Raw genomic sequence first — 13,761 nt, 5'->3', positions numbered from 1 at the left:
AAAAAGAAAGAAGACATAAGTCTGGATGTTCCTTGAGATTCTTGTCATTGACTTATGAATCAGAAACACTTAAATCTTAATTATGTGTGAGTATGGTAGTAGCTAACACCTTAATAAATTAAGAAATTATAATAGAAACCAGTAACCACGTAGCATGAATCTCTAAACTTCATCGGTATCACACTGTTAACTCCGGTTCTGGACTCCTGCTTGATCTCTGTTTTTACCGGAGGTCCGGTAGCAAAGGCCCGTCATCGTGATATCGTGACCGTCTCCGGTACGATAACATTAACCTCAATGAATGAGTTATCTCCAGTGAAGCCGGAGATACGATGACAACGGGGGCCTTAACGGTGTAATTGTGATCAAACATGACAAAGGTTCGTGTGTAAAAGGCTTCAGCCGGAGTCCGAGTGCCGGATTTCACCGTTGCACTCCAAAAATCTGCTCCGGAACGATGACTAGTTCTCACCCAATGAGTATCCATTATAGCGGAGCATAACTCAAGGCGGAGCTAAGCATAACTCAAGGCGGAGCTAAGCATAACTCAAGGCGGAGCTAAGCATAACTCAAGGCGGAGCTAAGGGTGTCGGTATAAAACGACCCCAATTAATGACTCATACACTAACGAACCTAATAATAGTGTTAGCTAAATTAACAGTAACCACATCAATAAATCGTTTATAATATTAAACGTACTATCATCAACTCTGATACTGAGAGGAGGCCTGAATAACCCGTGATCGTATAAAAACGGAGAACGGGAAATTCACCTCGCTTACTCACGACAACGTAACAAATAAACAAGGATATAGTCTAAAACGAACCCTCCAGGGTACAAATTAACAGACTAAATCGCTAAGCTTTAAATCGCTACTATGCTTTAAAACGCTATCTTTAAATCGCTATTCTTCGTAGGTCCAAATTGGACTTGCAAGCAAATAAATACCATAGTAAAAACTAATAATAATTAATGATAACATAAAAGGCCATAAAACGTAAGTGATATAACCTAGCTGACAGAGTACCAGATGGGCAAAATAACTAGAAAATTTACCTAAGCGAACATACCCAAAATGGCTGCCGATACCTCGGCAGGACAATCGCTTCCAAAACTAAAAACCACCATATTGGAAACAGAACAAATGCCCGGTACTGCCAAAAGCTGCCAAAACAAACTATGATACTTAACATTGGTAAGGGTGAAGTAACAACGTCAGTCATGTTGAAATAACGAGAAACTCTTCGAAAAAACACTGTGCCCAAAAAAACTCGGCTTGATGCAAGTCCAATTACAGAAGGATGTCCTAGAGGGCGCGCGTGGTAGGTGTCGTTGGGGAGTTCAACCATGTTCTCTAGGGCCTGTCACGGCCCTCCCCATTGATGAAGGGATTATCTAAATGGAAGACAACCTGTGAATAGTGGTTTTCACACGCCTTTGTTTAATACACGACACCTACAAGGTGTTCGCGCGAGGGTTGTAACCTCTGCATTCCATGCTTTTATCTTTCTCTAGTATATTTGGAAGATTTATATTAGGAAAGGTATAAGGAAGGACCTTTCTCACCGGCCGTCACAGGCCGCCCCAGAAATCAATGTACAGTATCATTTATATACCAAAAAGCCTGTATGGATAACAATATTCATTGCCAAATATAGGTATCTAAATCTCTGTAGTCAGTAATTTTTAATAAATTCAAGAAAGTTTTTCGCATGGATCATTATGAGAAGATATAACAATGTAGAAAAATACATCATTAGCTGAAACTGTAATAAAACCAAAAACTAATTAAATTAAACTTTTTGCAAGCAAAGCATGATTCCATAGCAAAATATCTTAAATAGAGGAGGTTTTGGTAAATATTTACTGTTGTACAATATTCCTAATGAAGAAATTAATTAGAGTTCATGCTGTATTTATAGGTACTTTAAACTTTTTTGATGAACATAATTCGGAAAATATTGTTTTAGTTAAATTATAGACATTTTAAAATCTAAAATATTGTATTTTTCAAACTATAGACACTTTATAATGGGAAATATTGTATTTTTCAAATTATAGACATTTCAAAACTGAAAATATTGTATTCTTCAAATTATGATATTTTGATTATAAAATAAATTTTTGAATATACTTACCCGGTGAATATATAATAGCTGACGTCTCGGACGGCTCGACAGAAACACAAAAACTCGCGAGCGATCGCCATGAAGGTTGCGGATGTGCCCACCAGCGCCGACTATCGGCCAGATACCGCATATACTTGTAAACAGCTCCAGTTCTTCTCATTCCGCTGGGTCTCTATCGGGGAGGAAGGGAGGGCCTTTAATTTAAATATTCACCGGGTAAGTATATTCAAAAATTTATTTTATAATCAAAATATCATTTTTAAATATTAAACTTAGCCGGTGAATATATAATAGCTGATTCACACCCATGGTGGTGGGTAGAGACCAGTATTAATACAATAAAGGCGTATATGCTTAGAGTTTTTGACAATAATATCATAACAAAACCCAATTAAATATAGGTACCTGGTAAGGAAGCTGACTCTGACGATTACTCTGCCTTATTAGTCCGCTTTCCTCACGAAGCCCAGCCATCCTCTCAGGATGCTGAGAGACTCCCAGGAGCTGTTATATCCAGGGCGACCACCCATACAACAGGACCTCATCAAAACCCTTAATATGGGCGCTCTCAAGAAACGACATTTGACCACCCGCCAAATCAAAAAGGATGCGAAAGGCTTCTCAGCCTTCCGTACAACCCAAGACAATATTAAAAACATTTCAAGAGAAGATTAAAAGGATATTGGGATTAAGGGAATGTAGTGGTAGAACCCTCACCCACTACTGCACTCGCTGCAACGAATGGACCCAGTGTGTAGCAGTCCTCATAAAGAGTCTGGACGTCTTTTAAGTAAAATGAAGCGAACACCGACTTGCTCCTCCAAAAGGTCGCGTCCATAATACTTCCCAGAGATCTGTTTTGCTTAAAGGCCACGGAAGTTGCTATCGCTCTTACTTTGTGCGTCTTGACCTTAAGTAAACAACGATCTTTTTCACTTAAGTGAGAATGAGCCTCTCGGATTAAAAATCTAATAAAATACGATAAAGCATTTTTAGACATAGGCAATGAGGGCTTCTTAACGGAGCACCATAAGGCCTCAGATCCACCTCGTAAAGATCTGACACGAGCTAAATAAAACTTAAGCGCTCTAGCTGGACACAGTACTCTTTCAACCTCGTTGCCTACGATCTCTGATAGGCAAGGTATATCAAAAGATTTAGGCCAAGGACGAGAAGGCAGTTCATTTTTGGCCAAGAAACCAAGCTGAAGCGAACATGTGGCTTTATCTGTAGAAAAGCCGATGTTTTTACTAAAGGTATGGATCTCACTGACCCTTTTAGCCGAGGCCAAGCACACCAAAAAAAAGCGTCTTGAGGGTGAGATCCTTCAGGGAGGCTGAATGTAATGGCTCAAACCTGTCGGACATTAGGAACCTTAGGACCACGTCTAAGTTCCACCCAGGAGTTGCCATACGACGCTCCTTAGAGGTCTCGAAGGACTTAAGGAGATCTTGGAGATCTTTATTATTGGACAGATCTAAGCCCCTATGTCTGAACACAGAAGCCAACATGCTCCTGTAGCCCTTAATAGTAGGAGCAGAGAGGGAGCGAACATTTCTCAGATGCAGGAGAAAGTCTGCAATTTGGGCTACAGAGGTACTGGAAGAGGAAATGGATGATGACTTGCACCAGTCTCTAAAGACTTCCCACTTCGACTGGTAGACCTTGATGGTAGATGCTCTCCTAGCTCTCGCAATCGCTCTGGCTGCCTCCTTCGAAAATCCTCGAGCTCTTGAGAGTCTTTCGATAGTCTGAAGGCAGTCAGACGAAGCGCGGGGAGGCTTTGATGAAGACTCCTTACGAGGGGCTGTCGTAAGAGATCCATCCTTAAAGGCAGACTCCTTGGAACGTCTACCAGCCATTGAAGTACCTCTGTGAACCACTCTCTCGCAGGCCAGAGGGGAGCAACCAACGTCAACCTTGTCCCTTCGTGAGAGGCGAACTTCTGCAGTACCTTGTTGATGATCTTGAACGGCGGGAATGCGTACGCGTCCAGGTGAGACCAGTCCAGCAGGAAAGCATCTATGTGGGCCGCCTCTGGATCTGGGACTGGAGAGCAATAGGTCGGGAGCCTTTTGGTCAACGAGGTGGCAAAGAGGTCTATGGTGGGTTGGCCCCAAGTCATCCAAAGACTCTTGCACACGTCCTTGTGGAGGGTCCATTCTGTGGGGATCACCTGACCTCTCCGACTGAGACAGTCCGCCAAGACGTTGAAGTCCCCCTGGATGAATCTTGTCAACAGCGAGATGCCTCGATCTCTTGACCAGATGAGGAGGTCCCTTGCGATGACGAATAGTGTGTGGGAGTGAGTGCCTCCTTGCTTGGAGATGTACGCCAAGGCTGTGGTGTTGTCCGAATTGACTTCTACCACTTTGTTTCGTAGAAGACTCTCGAAACTCGTCAAAGCCAAGTGAACAGCCAACAGCTCCTTGCAGTTGATGTGCAGGCTCCTCTGATCCGACGTCCAAAGACCCGAACATTCCAGACCGTCCAGAGTCGCTCCCCAACCCAAATCCGACGCGTCAGAGAACAACACGTGGTTTGGGTTCTTGACCGCCAGGGACAGACCCTCTCGCAGACTTATGCTGCTGTCCCACCAGCTCAGGCACGTTTTTACTGGCTCGGAGATCGGGATTGACACAGCTTCCAAAGTCTTGCCCTTGTTCCAATGGGAGTCTAGATGGAGCTGGAGAGAGCGAAGGTGAAGTCTCCCCAGTGAGATAAATTGTTCCAGGGATGACAGAGTCCCTAGGAGGCTCATCCAACTTCTCACTGAGCAACGGTCTTTTTACAACATGAGGCGGACTTTGAGCAGGGCTTGCTCTATCCTGGTGGCAGACGGAAAAGCCCGAAAAACTAGACTGCGAATCTCCATCCCCAAATAGAGAATCGTCTGGGAGGGATTCAGTTGAGACTTTTCTAAGTTCACCAACAGTCCCAACTCCTTTGCAAGAGCTAACGTCCATTGAAGGTCCTGCAGACAGCGATGACGGGACGACGCTCTGAGAAGCCAGTCGTCCAGGTACAGGGAGGCTCGAATTCCCGATAAATGAAGGAATTTTGCCACATTCCTCATGAGCCTCGTAAACACGAGAGGAGCAGGGCTGAGGCCGAAGCACAGTGCTCGGAACTGGTACACCACATTCCTGTAAACAAACCTCAGATACGGTTGGGAATCCGGGTGTATAGGAATGTGGAAATACGCATCCTGCAGGTCGAGAGAGACCATCCAGTCTCCCTCTCTGATCGCTGCTAGGACGGACTTCGTGGTCTCCATCGTAAATTTTGTTTTTACAACAAAAACGTTGAGCGCACTGACGTCCAGCACTGGCCTCCAACCTCCTGTATGCTTTGGGACTAGGAAGAGACGGTTGTAAAATCCCGGTGATTGAAGGTCCGAGACTTTCATCACCGCTCCCTTCTCTAGCAACTGAGAAACCTGCTGATGTAGAGCTTGTCTCCTTGACTCCTCTCGATACCTGGGAGAGAGGTCTAAAGGAACTGTTACTAGAGGAGGTCTGCGTACAAAAGGTATTTTGTACCCCTCCTTGAGCAACAACACAGATTCTCGGTCTGCACCCCTCTTCTCCCAGGCCTGCCAGAAGTTGTTCAGTCTGGCCCCTACCGCTGTCTGAGGACGTGGGCAGTCAGACTCTGCCACGGGAGGACTTGGATCCTCTCCTCTTGCCTCTCTTACTGTCGGCACGAGCGCCTCCCCTACTGGGGGCTCTGCCACGAAAGGGAGGGATAAACCTCGTCGCTGGGGTATCGATCTTGGGTCTTACGACATAAGACGATGAAGGAGCACCCTTACGAGCAGACGTAGCCATCAGGTCGTGGGTATCCTTCTGCACCAGCGAAGCCGCAATATCCTTGATCAACTGCTGAGGAAACAAGGCAGATGACAAAGGGGCAAAGAGGAGCTCCGACCTTTGACAGGGAGTTACTCCTGCCGAAAGGAACGAGCAAAGAGTCTCCCTCTTCTTCAGGACTCCAGCCGTAAAGGTAGCGGCGAGCTCATTGGAGCCATCACGGATGGCTTTGTCCATGCAGGACATAATAAGCACGGAAACATCCTGGTCGGCCGACGAGATCTTCCTGCTTAAGGCTCCTAGCGACCAATCTAAGAAGTTAAAAACTTCGAAGGCCCTGTAAACCCCTTTAAGGAGATGGTCAAGCTCCGAGGAGGACCAATAAACTTTAGAGCGTCTCATGGCCAGGCGACGGGGAGAGTCTACTAGGCTTGAGAAGTCTCCCTGGGCAGAGGCAGGAACTCCCAAGCCGAGAACTTCTCCCGTGTCATACCAGACGCTCGCTCTAGAAGCCAGTTTAAAAGGAGGGAAAGCAAAGGCAGTCTTCCCCAAACTCCTCCTGGTGATCAACCAGTCGCCTAGCAAACGTAAAGCCCTCTTAGAAGAGCGAGAGAGCACTAGCTTAGTAAACGAAGGCTTGGAAGCAGCTAGGCCTAGCGCAAACTCTGACGGAGGCGAACGAGGAGCAGAAGGTACAAAATGGTCTGGAAAAAGATCCTTAAAAATCAACATGATTTTCTTAAAGTCCATAGAGGGCTGAGCAGCTTTAGGCTCTTCTCCGTCTGACAAACTGCCCAAAGGAATATCAGTAGGCGGAGGATCAGCAACTTCCTCATCTGAAGGAACCTCGTCCGACAATTGTCGAGTCTCATGTAAAGGAGAGACCTGCCGCGGCGGCAATGCTTGACAGGCAATGTCCACAAGCAAAGGAGCAGCAGTAGCAGTCGAGGAAGCGACGTCATGCCGCTGCTGAAAGGACTGAAAACCTTGCGACTGACCAACAACAACAACAGGAGTTGATGGACGCTTGACGTCACGTCGGAACTGCATTGACTGCCTAGACTGAGCAGTCAAAACAACCTTTTACTGCGGTGCTTGACGCTCAACGTCAAGTCGAGGCAACTGAGCTGGTTGGCGAACGTCCTGAACGTCAACACGAGACTGCGGCAGCGGCTGAACGTCAACACGAGGCTGCGGCAGCGGCTGAAAGTCAACACGGGACTGCAGCGAGTGAGGATCCATGTCACATGACTGACGTGACAAACTACCGACATCACGTTTCATAACGTCAAAAGGACGAGTAAAAGCTCGTTTGGGCGGCTGACGGCCAGAGTCTCGATCAGCGTAACGGCGAGGATCATCGTGAACCTTCTCAACGGTATACTCCTCCATAAGGGAGGCAAGCTTAGTCTGCATATCCTGCAGGACAACCCATTTAGGATCAACGGGAGTCGGGACGGGCCGAGACGATGGTAACGTCTGTGTCGGCAAAACATTGCCTTTACTGAGACTCTCGGAGCCCGTGTTACGCTTACGTTTAATAGGCGAACAGCCTTCCGACGACTGCAAAGGGTCAGAGCTGTCCCAATGGCTACAGCCAGGACGCTGGACCTGTCCTGAAGGGACTGACTTCCGCTTCAAGGGTCTAGAAACCTTGCTCCAAGGTTTCTTTTGCGAAAAGCCTTCGGATGACGAGGAGAACACAGCCTCGCTCGTCTTATGGTAAGGGCGATCTTGACGAGAAACGCCCGATACCAAAGAGGGAACGTCTGTACGTTGGTTAAAGCCTCTCGTCCCCTTAAGTCCTACGACATTACTTCTCCCTGGTGCAGGGGAGCCTGAAAGAGGTCTCGGACTAAGGGAGCGACAAGCACGAACAGACGAACCCTCGGTCGCAACACTAACAACACTTTGCGCACTATTCACTTTGTCACTTAGATTTTCTGATTTGCCACTCTGACACTTTAATAACTTCACATCTGACATGAGTTGGTTACGGTCCGAAGCTAAGGATTCAACTTTCTCGCCTAAAGCTTGAATCGCAAGAAACATATCCCGCATGGACGGTTCATGAGTGCTAGTAGAGGGTTCAGGAACAACTACTACAGGGGAAGGATTAGGTTCAGGGGCATAGGAGGAGGAAAATTCCAATGACCTAGAGGAGCTTCTCCTCACCCTATCTCTCTCCAGCTTACGAGAATATTTATCAAATTCAAGCCAGTCGAATTCCGACAAGACCACGCACTCATCACACCGATCTCCTAATTGACAGGTTTTACCCCTGCAATTAGAACAAACGGTATGTGGGTCGAGAGAGGCCTTGGGAAGACGTTTGTTACAATCCCTAGCATTACATTTGCAAAATTTAGGTCCAGGGATAGGAGAAGGGTCAGCCATATTGAACAATCAGAGAAAAATCCAAAACAAATCCAAAGTCATCAACAATAAACACTAGCCAAAAAAGGGTTCAAGAGTTTTAATTGAAGAGAAAAACACCCGTCACAGCGAAAGCTCAAAACAACCAAAATAAAGTACTTCACCAAAAATGACGAAAACTCAAGGTCAACAGCGAGCGGAATCAACTTGTCGATAAGACCGACAGAGAAGAACTGGAGCTGTTTACAAGTATAAGCGGTATCTGGCCGATAGTCGGCGCTGGTGGGCACATCCGCAACCTTCATGGCGATCGCTCGCGAGTTTTTGTGTTTCTGTCGAGCCGTCCGAGACGTCAGCTATTATATATTCACCGGCTAAGTTTAATATTTAAAAATAGACATTTCAAAACTGAAAATATTGTATTTTTCAAATTATAGACATTTTCTTATTGAAAATATTGTATTTTTTCAATTAGAGACATTTTAAAATTGAAAATATCGTATTTTCCCAATTATAGACATTTTATAATTGAAAATATCGTATTTTCCCAATTATAGACATTTTAAAATTGAAAATATCGTATTTTCCCAATTATAGACATTTTATAATTGAAAATATTGCATTCTTCAAATTATGGACATTTTTTATTGAAAATATTGCATTCTTCAAATAAAAGATATTTTGAAATTGAAAATATTTTATGTTTCATAATATAGACATTCTATAATTGAAAATATTGCATTTTTCAAATTATGGACATTTTCTTATAGAAAATATTGTATTTTTTCAATTAGAGACATTTTAAAATTGAAAATATTGTATTTTCCCAATTATAGACGTTTTAAAATTCCAGAAGTTACAACTGGAAAGCCAGATTTAAAAAGGGAAACAAATACACGAATACCACCAGATCTAAGGTTTCCCACCTAACCTAACCCAGGAGTCGTATTCTTACTAACTCGTCTACATCCCACATTAGACCACCGTACCCCTAGCATACCCAAAGACTTAAACTCAACTCTGTGTTTGTTTTCTAACTGGCTTTACTCCCAAAACTGTTTTTCTAGGTGCATTTCCAAATTTTACTAGTCCATAACAATTGAAAAAATTAATATATCTTAGTAGGGCTGGGAGGAACGTAGAGAGTAGAGGTCCCCTTTTTGTTTTGTTTCATTTGTTGATGTCGGCTACCCCCCAAAAAAAGGGGGAAGTACCTTGGTATATGTATGTATGTATGTAGTAGGGGTATATTCAATTATGTTGATAAAGATTATGCTTCAGTCAAGTAAAACAGGATTTTCTCGTCCTATCATAGGTTACAGCAATCTAACCAGTTAATATATGCTACTAAAATTTCTAGCAAAACTGGAATTCACTATAACGAATAGCATTTTTCTCAGTATGCCTAATGGGGGCTTTGACATAACTTATGTATCGATCGACTAAAATGTAAAAACTATTTCATTGACAGACTGATTGTGGGTTACTGCACCTGCTTTTGGTAGCATTTTGATTTTTGTACGACATACTCATCAGCTGGCTTCTTTAAATGATTAAGAACTTTCAAGTACAGTATTTATACACAAGTTCCCAGATGTTGTTTTATAAGGGTATGTTTGTTCCCCTCTGCTACCATTTCAGTATGAATATCATCGCAAGAAAACATCTTCCACAGGGGAGTTTGATCTTTTTCAAAATATTAGTGTAATTTCCCCTATTTCAGTAAATGATCAAGCTTAAAACACTCTCTGTTCAGTATTATGTATAGTATAGTTATTATTGTACATCTGAAAGTGAAAAATCTTCCAGAAATAACGAACCACAACTGGCATAGGCAGCTCATGGATGTATCGCTTGATAGCAGAGAACTAAGGGGGTAATGTTATTTGTGAGAGAAGCAAGCCACAGCGGGGCAAATACCATTTGAGGATGTGATGTGATTCATAGATAATTATTATACTTTAATATCATTCCACTTAGAAGACCATACATTTTTCCAACTGTTATATTGTGTTTTCTATTCATTACTAACCATTATTATTACTATAAATAACAAGGTTTTGGTGTTTACCTACCCAAAATCCTGGTTTCCCACTAGGATCACCTATAACTATAATTATAATAGGGGTGTAGGAAAACTTATGAATGGTTGGCTTACCCACAAATTTTCATGTTAAAAAATGAATAAAACACAAGATAACGATTATGAAAAATATATGGCTCATGTATTTATCTAGAAATTAAATTATTATATACCAATAAATTTTAAAGTACTGTTGACCTAACCTAAACCTAGACTGCATATATATATATATATATATATATATATATATATATATATATATATATATATATATATATATATATATATATATATTTGACTTTATTGATGTTTCATATGTATGATATATCACCAATATTGCTCCATATAGATTAAATTTATATATAAGACATTAATCAGATAATAAATAGCATATCAATATTTTAAATAGACTATTTACCTACTTACCGAACACATGAAGTTATTAGGTAACTAGGCTAGGCTTCAATGTTCATCCCCTCATTTCGCACTTGTACCCAATTATCTTATTTCAATTCCACTTATTAATCTAGGGTTAATCTATTTGATCGTTTTATTAAATGTTTAATAAAATAAAGAAGATCAAAATACTGTTATAACGCAAATCACTACAAAAAATCACTTATTAATACAAAACTCGGACTCTGTAATAATAAATAAACAGAGTGATGACGTAATATTGCTGAGCATTGTGGGTATTGCATAATCAATTAAGAGGTTGTATTTACCTTTACAACGTTGACTCACTTGTGTAACTATTTCTATTATTAAAAAAACATTTATTTCTTCCAATGAATTCTATTTGTTTCTCTACACAAGTCTATAATTTTCTCTTTTTTATATTTTCATTGAATATTTTTTATCTTATTTATTTCGCCTTCTTAAAGATAGTATACAAGACCTTGCATATCTCTGCAACGTTGACTCACCTGTGCAACTATTTTCATTGATAAAAATCATCTTTCTTTCGTGAAATTGTGTATTTTTTCTCTACAAACGTCTTTAATTTTCTCTTTTTTATATTTTCATTGAATATCTTTTATCTTATTTATTTCGCCTTCTTAATGATAGTACTCAAGACCTTGCATTTCGTAATTATATACAGTACATGGCACAGATTCTACATCTCAAGATGATTAAATTCCATGAAATTCAGTCAAAATACAAATTAATTACAGTGATGATAGATTACATAATGTGCTTATTTTTTACTGATTATATCATGTATAATACAAGAGACAAGAATCTATACCGTAGGTTCTAGAGCTTTCAAATATACGCCCCAAGATTATACAGTGAGCTACCACTACACATCAGAAAGGCTAAAGATATTAAGGCTTCTAAAAGGAAACTGAAGACTTTTCTTGTATTTTTTAAGTGGTTAGATAATGTGGATTTGACAATAAACGAGTAATATATGATGTGAAATGCTGAATTCCTTAGAATATGTAGGCCTATATGTATAAAATGATTGCGAAGGCCTTGTAGAGAGTAGGATTCCCCTGTAGTATAGGACTAGAAATTGGGACCTTAAAGTAAATGAAATCAGTGTTTGGCAAAGTCGATTTAAATAGGCATTTCTAATTGTAAGTATGAACATAGCCATACGCTAATCATGATGTAGGCCTATAAGGTTAAACACCCTAATAACTGTTAGTTATATCTATGTTGAGTATGAATTTTAATGTTATTTTTCACGATTGCTAAATTAGAAACAGTGAGGAAATGGTAGAAATAAACTAGTGTATGAGAAGTAATGGACAATTAAGATTAAAAAAGCAAAAATTCTTATTTATTCATTTTTGAAGAAGAAGCCCATATTATTATTTTTTCTAAATAGATAAATATTATAATTGGTTTTGTAAAGAAGTTTTTTCTTTATGTTTGTAAAGTAGTTAACCTCATTACTTATTTTTTTTAGCAAAGAAGAAGTTTTGTTATTGTTTTGCGTAAAGCAGTCAAGCAAAAAGTTATTTTTTTTTTCTGCGTAGACTATGAAACTTATGTCTAAAGGACTATCTTTCGTGGATGTAATATAAAAAGAGAAATTAACTATTGAATAGTGGCCATAGAAGAGCCAAACTTCCATCGAGCCATTAGAGGGATATATATGTGGTGAGTTTTTTTTCCCTTTTGCCGTATTCATATTCTGCAATTATTTTTCTGTATCATTCCTCTTCCTTGATTTATTTTGTATCTGTAATTTATTTATTTTGGGTAATCTTGCTGATAAGACCATGTATCAGGCCTACTTAGGCTGTGGACGTGTTGCAAAGGTATGTAAATGTATGTGGAAACAATTTGGTTTTATTTATTAATCATATTAATTTAAGTATTTCATACCTGTAATTCATTTATTTAGTGAATCTCTCAGATAAGATCATGTATCAGGCCTACTTAAGCAATGGACATGTTGCAAATGCTATATATGTAGGTCTGGTGGAAACATAATTAATTTTCTCTATTATTTCTATTAATTTGACATATATTTTATTTGTTTTGACAAACCTGTTTGTAGAATCATGTATCAGGCCTACCTAGGCTAGGGACAAGTTGAAAATGCTGTAGGCCTATGTGAAAACTTATGGTAAATTTTCAAATTGTAGTTTTTATTTTAGAAAAAGATTAAATTTAGATATAAAACTATATAATTTCTGGGTTTCATTGTAGTTTATTACATGGCAATGTAACCTTGGATTCCAACTACATCTTCTTATAGGAAAAATTACGCTCCCTTCGAAAATAACACTCGTTCCCGTTGCAAATGAATAGTTTCAGAAATATATCTACATCTATATCCTCCGATAATGGGGGACCCCCTTTGGGAACTCGGGGTTTTGGGTGGGGAAAACATACCGGGGAACCGATATATAACCGTAAATCAGTCCTTTTCTTCTCTATACATTTCTTTCTGGTATTTATTATAACCGTAGGAAAATACAAAACAGTATAACTGGATATATTTGGGAGGAGCCGTTTCAAAGGTTATTTCTTGTAGTAATACAGTAACCAGTGCTGCCAACGCCTGATGTAGTTTAAATGTTAGCATTCCATACCTGATGTAGATCAAATGTTAGCATTCCTTGCTAACATTAGCACCCATTTGTGCGTACGTTCGTCCGCACCAGTTTCCGACCTGCGCATATATAACCCCCCTGCGCAGGAGTTTCCTCTCCCCAATTACTCTTTTTATTACCGTGTTATTTTCTCATTTTATATTCCCATTCAATATTATTTATCATTCATTCCATTTTACCTTCCTATATTGGGTTTATTTGTTTGGTTATTTCTTTATCTCTTCCTGGTTGCACATAAATTCTTACTCTGGACTAGTTTTTTTATCCAGTTAATTCTTGGTATGAT

The 13,761-nt window shown here is 40.4% G+C and overlaps 1 long non-coding RNA gene across 1 annotated transcript in view; it reads right to left on the bottom strand.

The window, feature by feature from the left end:
* The window catches only part of LOC137637775 (uncharacterized), a 563,408-nt gene extending 552,390 nt beyond the window's left edge, over positions 1-11,018 (bottom strand). Inside the window, exon 1 of the long non-coding RNA XR_011043798.1 lies at positions 10,828-11,018. This is a non-coding gene — a long non-coding RNA (uncharacterized lncRNA). The remainder of the gene's footprint in view (positions 1-10,827) is intronic.
* Between the last annotated feature and the right edge of the window lie 2,743 nt (positions 11,019-13,761).

Source organism: Palaemon carinicauda, chromosome 3 (assembly GCF_036898095.1).
Source record: "Palaemon carinicauda isolate YSFRI2023 chromosome 3, ASM3689809v2, whole genome shotgun sequence".
Lineage (NCBI taxonomy): Eukaryota > Metazoa > Arthropoda > Malacostraca > Decapoda > Palaemonidae > Palaemon > Palaemon carinicauda.
This window is presented reverse-complemented; position numbering and strand designations above follow the sequence as displayed.